This window comes from Martes martes (assembly GCF_963455335.1).
Source record: "Martes martes genome assembly, chromosome: 6".
Taxonomy (NCBI): domain Eukaryota; kingdom Metazoa; phylum Chordata; class Mammalia; order Carnivora; family Mustelidae; genus Martes; species Martes martes.
The window spans coordinates 10,813,173-10,827,177 of record NC_137893.1 but is presented as its reverse complement, the minus strand read 5'-3'; positions in this window follow the sequence as shown (position 1 = coordinate 10,827,177).

Here is a 14,005-nt window from a genome sequence, read left to right as displayed (position 1 = left end):
CAAATGTGACTAATCAAGCACTTCCTATAAGTGGGGTCACTCACTTTTCGTCCTTGGGTGACTGGCTTATTTCATTTAGCATCATATCCTCAAGATGACTGCATATTCCTAAAGCGATTACAGACTCATATTTGGAAATCCATTCTTTTCTAAATATTTGACCATGGGAAGGGGAAGAACATGGACCGCATGGAAAGGAATCAAGGCCACCTGCTTGCCAGCCATGTCCCAGGCCTGCCGCCCCCAAACTGGAACTGGTACACAGCTTCTCAAAGGCACAGCTGCTTTGGAACAGAGGGAACACCGTGTCTGAAACAACGTGGTGAGGAAACAGCTCTGCTTCCGTGTGGGGTGACGGCTTCATCACCTTACTTAACCTTCACAGCTCAGGGAGTCAATGATTCATCTTCATTTTACAGACGAAGAAACCAAAGTTTAAAGATACCAAGTAATTTGTCCCAAATCACAGCTGGGAAATACTGGAGAGGAGACTCACATCTTCAGACTGACATCCTTTTGACCCCAGATGCCTTGCCCTTAAACCCCCAGCACCTACCTACCCGCTGCCCCAGACCCTCATCCAACGGAGAGAGAAGCGAGGAGATCAACTGAGAGCAGTAGTTTGTAAGATTTAAGTGAAGAAAAGCACGCGGAGAAGGTGACTTTAAAACAGCCAGAGTATATAAATTGTGATCAGACTATTAAAGTCTCTTTGAAAGAGGAAGAACAAATGGGCTTCAAGGGTAATCGAAAGAATCTCATTATCAGACGGGTTTTCATAAAGGTTGCGAGTTCCCTTCCCCGGGAGACTGCAGGAGGAGGAGAGGCTCGAACCTGCCTAGAGCAGGCCTGCCTGAAGGCAAAGAGGTGACCCAGGGGGGTCTTGGGGGACTCCCCCAGCACCAGAAGTCCCTGACGTGATCCTTGTAAAGCTTTTGAGTTCCTAAAAGAAAGGCTGCCTAGAAACACGAGGTAAGTGTCATAAATATGCATGCATATTTTATCTCCTGTCATCAGCCTCATCCTGCTGGGTGGGGTGCATGTCTGACACTCTCAAAATTTAAGGGGCAATGTCCCCTTTGATTACAGGGCATTCAACAGTGAACTAACTTTCAAACTAACTCCAACCTGCTTTCAAGCTACATCTTCCATTCAGGCAGAGTGGTGCGTCTCCCTTGAAGTGAATATTTCACTGAACAGGGAAGATGCTAGCTTTTCATTTTAATGTCCTTACAGCCCTCTCTATATGCATTGCCTCGGAGGCTGAGCTTGTCAAGATATGTAAACAGCAGAATCCAATGTGCTTTGCTCGGGACGACCCAGTCTACTGAGGCAGATTAACTCTAGCAGAAGGTGACTCCCAAGGCATCTGATGTTCAGAATTCCTTTAAAAGGAAAAATGAAACTGAGAGCACACCCTTTCCAAGTGACAGGAGCCATCAAAACACTACAGACATTCTGAGGAATAAACCTGTGGTCAGAGCTAAGGTTTTTCTAGAACAGACATAATCACTTTTGGTCTTCGTTCATTCTGCCAAATTCTTTAAGCCCCTAGAGCCCATATTCAATTTCCACTCTTCTCGTGGTGGTAAAAGAGACCCAAGCAAGGTCTGCATCCTTCCATCAAGAATTAGTTTGTGAAGAGGCTGGTTGGCCAGTATGTCTACCTCCTCCTCCAGGTTCTCTGCCTCTCCAAACCTCCCCCTTGGTTGTTGTGAAATCCTCAGTGCACCCGGTGTTTTAAAGCTGCCTGCATTCTATGGCTTCTGATAGAACTTCATTTTAAGGATTATCCAGATTTTCATTGTCTAAAAATTTTATTTCCTATGTGGTAATTATATAAATGTCTGCATGGATTTGGACTGGTATTTGCTAACCTTCGTACAAAATAGAATTGCCTCCAAAGCAACGGTATGTGGGGGTGGGGGTGGGGGCAGGAGGGAACAATGCAGTGATTTCTGTGCATATTGAAATGTGGAAATTCTCTCTTCTAAAAATGTGGTTATACCTAATTCCCAAGATTACTGCCTTCCTACCATTTGCAGGGCAACTAAGTCAATGACGGACCTCTCACCCTACCTAGAATATAGTCTTTCCTACTATATGTTCAATGTATTCACAAAAGCTAGAGGAGGCTTTTGATCTATCGGCATGTTTTTATTAAGATGAGTTAGAACCGGGGCGCCTGGGTGGTTCAGTTGGTTGAGCATCTGACTTCAGTTCAGTTCATGATCTCAGGGTCCTGGGATGGAGCCCAGCATCGGGCTCCCCACTCAGCAGGGAGTCTGCTTGTCCCTCTCCTTCCGCTCCCCTCTCTCCCACTCATGCATGTGCACTCTCTCTCAAATAAATATTATCTTTTTTTAATTATTTTTTAAAAGATTTTATTTATTTATTTGACAGACAGAGATCACAAGCAGGCAGAGAGGCAGGCAGAGACAGAGGCGGAAGCAGACTCCCCACTGAGCAGAGAGCCCGATGCGGGGCTCGATCCTAAGACCCTGAGATCATGATCTGAGCCAAAGTCAGAGGGCTAACTCACTGAGTCACCCAGGTGCCCCTCAAATAAATAATATCTTTAAAAAAAAAAAAAAGGGGAGTCAGAACACTTATACACATGGCCACCAAAATAACTCAGTCCAGTTATTTAAGCTACTTTTCCATCACTGGGGGACAGGAGAGCATGATGAGAACCAGTGATCACTAAGGTAGATGATGAAAGACCAGGACCGTCCAGCCGTGACCTAGGCTTTCTGCTCCAGAGACATATCCTGTGTCTGTGCCCAGGAAGACATTAAGATCTTTACATTCATGTACCACCAAGCCAATCAGTGGCTATTGTTAAAGCAGCTCGATAACAATAAACTCCCGGGGCGGGGGTTGGGGGGGGAGGAGTCAAGATGGCGGAGAAGTAGCAGGCTGAGACGACATCAGGTAGCAGGAGATCAGCTAGATAGCTTATCAAACCATTGCAACACCTACAAATCCAACGGGAGATCGAAGAGAAGAACAGCAATTCTAGAAACAGAAAATTAACCACTTTCTGAAAGGTAGGACCTACGGAGAAGTGAATCCGAAGTGACGGGAAGATAGACCGCGGTGGGGAGGTGCCAGCTCCTGGCAAGCGGCAGAGCAACGGAGCACAAAATCAGGACTTTTAAAAGTCTGCTCCACTGAGGGACATTGCTCCAGAAGCTAAACCAGGGTGAAGCCCACATGGCGCCAGCATGGCCATAGGTCCGGCAGGGTCACAGAAGGATCGGGGGTGTCTGAGTGTCACAGAGCTCACAGGTATTAGATCAGGGAAACCTGCTACAGTGACAGAGCCGAGGAGTGAGCTCTCAGCTCGGGGTTACCTTGAACGGGTGACAGGCTGGGGGAGCTCGGAGTGCGGCCAGAGGCCAGGGAGACGGGAGTGATTGGGCTCTCTTCTCTGAGGGTGCACTGAGGAGTGGGGCCCCAAGCTCTCGGCTCCTCCGGGCTGGAGACTGGGAGGCCGCCATCTTCATTCCCGTCCTCCGGAACTCTACGGAAAGCGCTCAGGGAACAAAAGCTCCCGAAAGCAATCCCGAGCGGATTACTTAGCCCGGCCCCTGGTAAGGGCGGTGCAATCCTGCCTGGCAAAGACACTTGAGAATCACTACAACAGGCCCCTCCCCCAAAAGATCAACAAGAAATCCAGCCAAGACCAAGTTCACCTACCAAGGAGAGCAGCAGAATTCCAGAGGAGGAGAAAGCAAAGCATGGAAATCATGGCTTTCTCCCCATGATTCTTTAGTCTTGCTGTTAATTTAATTTTTTTTATTTTTACTTTTTTCTTTTCTTCTGCTAAATTTTTTTAACTTTTACCCTTTTCTTTTTTAACATTTTTTAACTAGTTTATCTAATATATACTTTTTTCTTTCTTATATTTTTCTTTATTTGTTTTCTTTTTTTAATTTTTTTTCCTGAACTTCTTTTTATCCCCTTTCTCCCCCCCACGATTTGGGGTCCCTTCTGATTTGGTTAAAGCGCATTTTCCTGGGGTCTTTGCCACCCTTTTAGTGTTTTATTTGCTCCTTCATATACTCTTATCTGGACAAAATGACAAGGTGGAAAACTCACCACAAAACAAAGAACAAGAGGCAGTACCAAAGGCTAGGGACCTAATCAATACAGACATTGGTAATATGTCAGATCTAGAGTTCATAATGATGATTCTCAAGGTGCTAGCCAGGCTCGAAAAAGACATGGAAGATATTAGAGAAACCCTCTCTGGAGAGACAAAAGCCCTTTCTGGAGAAATAAAAGAACTAAAATTGAACCAAGTTGAAATCAAAAAAGCTATTAATGAGGTGCAATAAAAAATGGAGGCTCTTACTGCTAGGATAAATGAGGCAGAAGAAAGAATTAGTGATATAGAAGACCAAATGACAGAGAATAAAGAAGCTGAGCAAAAGAGGGACAAAAAGCTAGTGGACCACGAGGGGAGAATTCGAGAGATAAGTGACACCATAAGACGAAACAACATTAGAATAATTGGGATTCCAGAAGAAGAAGAAAGAGAGAGGGGACCAGAAGGGATATTGGAGAGAATTATTGGAGAGAATTTCCCTAATATAGCAAAGGGAACAAGCATCAAAATTCAGGAGGTTCAGAGAACCCCCCTCAAAATCAACAAGAATAGGTCCACACCCCGTCACCTAATAGTAAAATTTACAAGTCTTAGTGACAAAGAGAAAATCCTGAAAGCAGCCCGGGAAAAGAAGTCTGTAACATACAACGGTAAAAATATTAGATTGGCAGCAGACTTATCCACAGAGACCTGGCAGGCCAGAAAGAACTGTCATGAGATATTCAGAGCACTAAATGAGAAAAACATGCAGCCAAAAATACTATATCTGGCTAGACTATCATTGAAAATAGAAGGAGAGATAAAAAGCTTCCAGGACAAACAAAAACTGAAAGAATTTGCAAACACCAAGCCAGCTCTACAGGAAATATTGAAAGGGGGTCCTCTAAGCAAAGAGAGACCCTAAAAGTAGTAGATCAGAAAGGAACAGAGACAATATACAGTAACAGTCATCTTACAGGCAATACAATGGCACTAAATTCATATCTCTCAATAGTTACCCTGAATGTTAATGGGCAAAATGCCCCAGTCAAAAGACACAGGGTGTCAGAATGGATAAAAAAACAAAACCCATCAATATGTTGCCTACAAGAAACTCATTTTAGACCCAAAGACACCTCCAGATTTAAAGTGAGGGGGTGGAAAACAATGTACCATGCTAAATGGACATCAGAAGAAAGCTGGGGTGGCAATCCTTATATCAGATCAATTAGATTTTAAGCCAAAGACTGTAATAAGAGATGAGGAAGGACACTATATCATACTCAAAGGGTCTGTCCAACAAGAAGACCTAACAATCTTAAATATCTATGCCCCTAACATGGGAGCAGCCAACTATATAAACCAATTAATAACAAAAATCAAAGAAACACATCGACAATAATACAATAATAGTAGGGGACTTTAACACTCCCCTCACTGAAATGGACAGATCATCCAAGCAAAAGATCAACAAGGAAATAAAGGCCTTAAATGACACACTGGACCAGATGGACATCACAGATATATTCAGAACATTTCATCCCAAAGCAATAGAATACACATTCTTCTCTAGTGCACATGGAATTCTCCAGAATAGATCACATCCTGGGTCATAAATCAGGTCTCAACTGGTATCAAAAGATTGGAATCATTCCCTGCATATTTTCAGACCACAATGCTCTGAAGCTAGAACTCAATCACAAGAGGAAATTTGGAAAGAACACAAATACGTGGAGACTAAAGAGCATCCTACTAAAGAATGAATGGGTCAACCAGGAAATTAAAGAATTGAAAAAATTCATGGAAACAAATGATAATGAAAACACAGCAGTTCAGAATCTGTGGGACACAGCAAAGGCAGTCCTGAGAGGAAAATATATAGCAATACAAGCCTTTCTCAAGAAACAAGAAAGGTCTCAAATACACAACTTAACCCTACACCTAAAGGAGCTGGAGAAAGAACAGAAAAGAAAGCCTAAACCCAGCAGGAGAAGAGAAATAATAAAGATCAGAGCAGAAATCAATGAAATAGAAACCAAAAAAACAATAGAACAAATCAACAAAACTAGGAGCTGGTTCTTTGAAAGAATTAATAAGATTGATAAACCCCTGGCCAGACTTCTCAAAAAGAAAAGAGGAAAGGACCCAAATAAATAAAATCATGAATGAAAGAGGAGAGATCACAACTAACACCAAAGAAATACAAACAAATATAAGAACATACTATGAGCAACTCTACGCCAACAAATCTGACAATCTGGAAGAAGTGGATACATTTCTAGAGACGTATAAACTACCACAACTGAACCAGGAAGAAATAGATAACCTGAACAGACCCATAACCAGTAAGGAGATTGAAACAGTCATTAAAAATCTCCAAACAAACAAAAGCCCAGGGCCAGACAGCTTCCCAGGGGAATTCTACCAAACATTTAAAGAAGAACTAATTCCTATTCTCCTGAAACTGTTCCAAAAATAGAAATGGAAGGAAAACTTCCAAACTCATTTTATGAGGCCAGCATCACCTCAATCCCAAAACCAGACAAGGATCCCATCAAAAAAAGAATTACAGACCAATATCCTTGATGAACACAGATGTGAAAATTCTCACCAAAATACTAGCCAATAGGATCCAACAGTACATTAAAAGGATTATTCAGCACGACCAAGTGGGATTTATTCCAGGGCTGCAAGGTTGGTTCAACACCTGCAAACCAATCAATGTGATACAATACATTAATAAAAGAAAGAACAAGAACCATCTGATACTCTCAATAGATGCTGAAAAAGCATTTGACAAAGTACAGCATCCCTTCATGATCAAAACCCTTCAAAGTGTAGAGATAGAGGGCCCATACCTCAATATTATCAAAGCCATCTATGAAAAACCCACCGCAAATATCATTCTCAATGGAGAAAAACTGAAAGCTTTTCTGCTAAGGTCAGGAATACGGCAGGGATGTCCATTATCACCACTGTTATTCAATATAGTACCAGAAGTCCTAGCCTCAGCAATCAGACAACAAAAAGAAATTAAAAGCATCCAAATCAGCAAAGAAGAAGTCAAACTATCACTCTTCACAGATGATATGATACTATACATGGAAAACCCAAAAGGCTCCACTCTGAAACTGCTAGAACTTGTACAGGAATTTAGCAAAGTGTCAGGTTATAAAATCAATGCACAGAAGTCAGTTGCATTTCTCTACACCAACAACAAGACAGAAGAAAGAGAAATTAAGGAGTCAATGCCATTTACAATAGCACCCAAAACTATAAGATACCTAGGAATAAACCTAACCAAAGAGGCTAAGAATCTATATTCAGAAAACTATAAAGTACTCATGAAAGAAATTGAGGAAGACACAAAGAAATGGAAAAATGTTCCATGCTCCTGGATTGGAAGAACAAATATTGTGAAAATGTCTATTCTACCTAAAGCAATCTACACATTTAATGTAATCCCTATCAAAATCCCACCCATTTTTTTCCAAAGAAATGGAACAAATAATCCTAAAATTTATATGGTACCAGAAAAGACCTCGAATAGCCAAAGGAATATTGAAAAAGAAAGCCAAAGTTGGTGGCATCACAATTCCGGACTTCAAGCTCTATTACAAAGCTGTCATCATCAAGACAGCATGGTACTGGCACAAAAACAGACACATAGATCAATGGAACAGAATAGAGAGCCCAGAAGTAGACCCTCAAACTCTATGGTCAACTAATCTTCGACAAAGCAGGTAAGAATGTCTAATGGAAAAAAGACAGCCTCTTCAATAAGTGGTGTTGGGAAAATTGGACGGCCACATGCAGAAAAATGAAATTGGGCCATTTCCTTACACCATACATGAAAATAGACTCAAAATGGGTGAAGGACTTCAATTGTGAGAAAAGAATCCATCAAAATCCTTGAGGAGAAGACAGGCAGCAACCTCTTCGACCTCAGCCGCAGCAACGTCTTCCTAGGAACATCGCCAAAGTCAAGGGAAGCAAGGGCAAAAATGAACTATTGGGATTTCATCAAGATCAAAAGCTTTTGCATAGCAAAGGTAACAGGTAACCAAACCAAAAGACAACTGACAGAATGGGAGAAGATATTTGCAAACGACATATCAGATAAAGGGCTAGTGTCCAAAATCTATAAAGAACTTAGCAAACTCAACACACAAAGAACAAATAATCCAATCAAGAAATGGGCAGAAGACATGAACAGACATTTCTGCAAAGAAGACATCCAGATGGCCAACAGGCACATGAAAAAGTGCTCCACATCACTCGGCATCAGGGAAATACAAATCAAAACCACAATGAGATACCACCTCACACCAGTCAGAATGGCTAAAATTAACAAGTCAAGAAATGATAGATGCTGGCGAGGATGTGGAGAAAGGGGAACCCTCCTACACTGTTGGTGGGAATGCACGCTGGTACAACCACTCTGGAAAACAGCATGGAGGTTCCTCAAAAAGTTGAAAATAGAACTACCCTATGACCCAGCAATTGCACTACTGGGTGTTTACCCTAAAGATACAAACGTAGTGATCCGAAGGGGCACGTGCACCCGAATGTTTATAGCAGCAATGTCTACAATAGCCAAACTATGGAAAGAACCTAGATGTCCATCAACAGATGAATGGATAAAGATGATGTGGTATATATACACAATGGAATACTATGCAGCCATCAAAAGAAATGAAATCTTGTATATGTAAATTCCATATACACAATGGAATACTATGCAGCCATCAAAAGAAATGAAATCTTGCCATTTGCGACGACGTGGATGGAACTAGAGGGTATTATGCTTAGCGAAATAAGTCAATCAGAGAAAGACAACTATCATATGATCTCCCTGATATGAGGAAGTGGAGATGCAACATGGGGGGCTATGGGGGTAGGAGAAGAATAAATGAAACAAGATGGGATTGGGAGGGATACAAACCATAAGTGACTCTTAATCTCACAAAACAAACTGAGGGTTGCTGGAGGGAGGGGGGTCGGGAGAGGGGGGTGGGGTTATGGACATTGGGGAGGGTATGTGCTATGGTGATTGCTGTGAAGTGTGTAAACCTGGCGATTCACAGACCTGTACCCCTGGGGATAAAAATACATTATATGTTTATAAAAAAATAATAAATTAAAATTTTTTTTAAAATAAATAAATAAACTCCCAGAAATTTACCCTAAATCCACACCGAAACCAAACTTAGAATCCACAGCTAGTATTCATTGAGGGGATGGAGCACTGGCTTCCTGGTGCTGGTGGACTTCTACATTTCAAAATTGGATATTGTCTAATCCATCACAGCACCATGAGTGAGTCATGACCATTCCTATGCAAGAGATGGTAATAGGGACAAGATGAGGTGCACAAATTTGGAGATAGCCTTGCCTCTTACCATTGAACTATAAAATTAGTATCTATAAACCAAAGAGAGATGCAAAGCCTCCTAAAGTTAGAGAAAGACCCGTAGTTTATAAGACATGACAGTCACCGGCTGATTAGGTTCAATATCTAAACAAAAAATATATTAGTTAGGAGAGATGGACAATCATGGAAACATGGAAAGAACTTCCTGTAGGTTTGACTAACAGGGGAGGGCTGCCAGGACGTGGGGCACAATATCTTCCTGAAATAGATAACCAGGGCTTGTTCTCAGAGCCTGATACCAGTAAGCATTCAAATCCTTTTCACCTGGGCCCTTGTTAGAAGTCCATGCTCACTGGCAATCTTGCAACTATAATGTGCCTTCTGCACAGATCACAAGCACATTTCAAAATAATAAATCAGGATTCTGGTCTACACATCAGCCTTTTTGAGTTAGTTAATGTGAGTCCATCGTCATGAGACAGACCCAGTGGAAACCATCTTCCTCCATTTCCAGTCTTCACCCATTTTTCAAAACAACGAACTCATACTATTGATAAAAGTGGGTTGACATATAACACATTATCGATTATTAGATATGAATCGCTGTATTAGCACCACAGGGTGCTAACACTGAGAAGAACATTATTCCATTTGGGAGAAAAATGTCAATAAGTGAATTTCCCATCTTGTAAACTTCGAGGGCTGGCCATTTGAGGGCAGAGGCTGGGTTTTTGTATTTTATGTAACACTTTATGTTTCTTTGCCTTCCATAAGGTCTGGCCCAGGTCTGGTATGAGGTCAGAAATAGGTGTTTGTTTATCAAGTGAGCGAAGGACATAGTGCAGCTAACTACAACTGCCTGACATAGAAGTAAGCCAAACAGCCCTGGCCCGGGGGACCGAAGGGCAAGACCTCCAACTCCAGTGGCTCCAGAGGGAGAATCCTGAATTCTCAACAGAACCCAATCCATTCCCATACCCAGAGCGCAGATAAGCAAGCAGGTCACTTTCTGGATTTCCTTCCACCACAGCCTCTCTGACCCCCAGCAGAGTATGGGAAGGGGGAGGGCATCCTTGGGGAGCATGAGTCTGACCATGAGCTCCCCGCCCGCTCATCCTGGATGCCTCCTGAGGTCACCGTTGATATGTGGCCATCTCTGTGTTTAGATGTGATTGCAAGCAGCCCCAGTGAGAAAGCATTGTCAGTTCTCTCTCCCTGCTCACTGGGCGAGAAAAGATTTTTCATTTCATACATCATTTACAACTTGCTGCTGTGATTCTAAAAAACCAGTGGGCTTTATCGAGTTAATGAGCAAGAAAAACATATTTGGTGAGCGTGTTAATTTTTTGAATGTTCTGCAGAGCCCAGGACATTAGGCAACAGGCACAGGGCAGCTGGGCACACCAGGGAGCCCTTCCTCCCCCAGATTCATTCCACCCAACGATGGGGGCACCTGGCTAGTCACTAATAAATCAGCAAATGCATCTTAATAGAAATTGAACGGCAAACATGTCATCATTGGCTTTGCTCTCTCTGCATTGCCTCTACTCAGGAACATTTGGGACCCTGGGCAACAATCACCATTGGCCTGATCGAGTTTCTCTTCCACATCCCGGTCTTCACAGCAAGAGAGAGGAGCAAGCAGAGCAGCTTTGAGGACAAATCAGGTCAAAAGGGGGAAGAAAACATACCGAATCTCAGTGCTCAAGATTTTCAAAATGATATCAGACCATCTATCTCAAGAATGATGCGCTAATGAAAGTGTAAACCTAGACATGGGAAAGGAAGGCTCTGTCAGAGGACCAAAATAAGCTACTGAAATAAGTCTTAATTTATGAAAGGATCCTTTTAAAGTTCTTATTCTTATCTCTCAAAATCTTTGATACTCCAAGCTAGTTGAATACACCTCAGCATTAATCTGCTCACGAAACCACAGAACCAAAACCATCACATTCAGCCATCTTCCTTTCCGTCTTTGAATTTCATCTTGAGTAAAACATTTGCGATTGACCCCAGCAAGTTCATGGTATTGGCAAAACTTGCACCCACAACTGTAAAGGCACGGATGTACTTTTCTCATTTCCCTTCCACGCATGGACAATGAGTAGATTGGTGACTTATTAGAGATGGGGAAATGTTTGAGCACTATTAAGTGTAAACACAAAATGATAGCTACTGAGTCAGGCTTAGAACATCCCCGCTCTACACAAAACCGACAAAGGGTAAGGACCACATTTTAATACATCACACAACTCATTTAAAGAAGGTCCATTTCTGGACCCCCAGCCATCACAAAGATCACTGGCCAAAAACACATGTGCACACACACATACCATTCACACACACAATTCAAAACTCCCAGAGAGCTGTAGATCACTTAGATGAAGCAAATGGCACAAGGGACAGAAACTGGTTGCTTTCTAGATAAGAAAAAAATGCAGAACAGTCTATTTCAGAAAAGATACGAAATAAGGATCACTATTTTAGGGAGGAACATAATTGTGTTTTGTTGGAGAATATGAATCCAGGAAACACTTTCGTATTCTGATATTTAATGGTGTTTTGTATTTGTTCCCACTGTGGGTGCGATAAAGCTCTACGTAACAAAGACACCCAGTTTTCCGTAACCAAGAACGCAGCTGAGATATCATCTCCGGAAGACTGGGGCTCATTCGCACCCTGAGAGGGGTTCTATCTCTGGTGCCTGGTAATGGGGAGGAGTGTCAGGAAGAGTATCTTGATTTGCAGAGGATTTTTGGAGAAATGGAAAGCAGAGAGCTGGGAATTGTGCCCAGTGAGCATGAGGCCAAGAACCATGAACTGTCAGCACAATACTCCACGTGTGGCTGAAAATGCCTGCCTCGGGTGTCCCCCAAGTGGGACCGACCACATAGCACTCCTGGCCCTATCACCACCATGGGCTGTGCCTGTCAGGCAGCAAGGCCAACAGTCTGCACTACACACAGAGCCAAAGGGATGCCCAGCGTGTCCTCTGGCACAACCTTCACTCAGGCACTCGGTGACTTCCCTGTCCAAACTTCACGCTCACTCTTCCCAGCCCAAAGCAAGAGATACTGCAGGTGTGGAATGCACAAGTCAGGCCTGGCCTGACCACTCCTTGGGAAACCTCAGAACCCATACACAGTGAGGAGAAACAGTGAGAGACAAGGAATCAGGCAAGAGAAAGCTGCCTGGGGCTGACCTGGGGTGGGGGAGGAATAGTCTGGTAAAGGTTGAAAAAAGCATCCCTCCCTCTCTCACCAAGCACTGGCCTTCGGGGCCACGTGACCTGACAATAGCCACTGAGGATGCCAGCCTACCCGACTGCCTGTGAACACACCTTACGTGGCTCTCGTGAACTGCACACTTGTGTAACCCCCACCCCTGGGTGTAGGCAGGACCTGTGGCTTGCTTCTGGCCCACAGAAAACAGCAAAGGTGATTGGAGAGCCCTTCCCGTCACAGCCTATGTCCCATCATATCCTCCATTCTAGAAACCAGATTGAGATTCTCTTGCTCCCCATGGTAGGCAGGGTGATGCCTCCTCCCGTCCTCCCCCGCCCCACCCAGCTAAAGTGTCCACTCCGAATTCCAGAAACATGTTCCATGACAAAAGAGACCCTGATGATGCTAGACGTCCAAGCAGGGAGATTATCCTGGATTATCCAGGTAGGCCCAGTCTAATCACACAGACCCTTAAAAGCAGAGAACCTTCTCTAAAGAGTCAGAAAGAGGAAGCAGAAGAGAAGCAGGTGAGAATCTCGGCATGAAAGTCTTCAACACACCATTGCTGGTTCTTAGATGTAGGGGCCAACTACAAGGACCAGGAAAAGGCTCCCAGGAACCAACAGCAGCCCCCAGCTGACAGCCAACAAGAAAACAGGAGCTCCAGTCCTACAACCACAAGGAGCCAAGTCCTGCTAACAACTGGAAGGACCTTAGAATCAACTCCTTCCCCAGAACCTCCGGAAAGGCTCATAGCCCTGCCAACATCTTGTAGGACCCAGATCAGAGGAACCAGCTGAGCCATGCTGCACCGAGATCTCTGAAGAAAAAGCTATCACCCCATAAAGACATTCATATCTTGTGTCCAGACTAGATTGTGTCCTGGACAGTCCCCTTCATCTTAACATTGTAGGATTCCAACTCTATCAGGAGTCTAACTGGAAGACATATCCAGTCTACCAACATGGCGGCCTTTGAAATTATCTCTGAAAAGAAGAACATTCACCCAACAGTTGGAGAAACCAGCTCTACCACCACCTAGGTAAACTTCATAGGTCATCTTCTTGCCTGTCCTGTATTCAAGTGGTCCCCTGCCCCTTGGTCCACTGCTGGGAACACACAGACATTGAATCTCCGGACATCCTCCAGAGGTGACAGACAGCAAGAGAGACAGGGCACGGGCTGCTCGCTCTGTCAACTCCCCAAACTTTGTTTTCCAAAAGCAAATTTCTTCAAACAAAGCAGTTACAAGGCCTCTGTTGAAGTTGAAAAACAAAGATACTTTTGAGTCTCCTAAACACATACCAAAAGAAA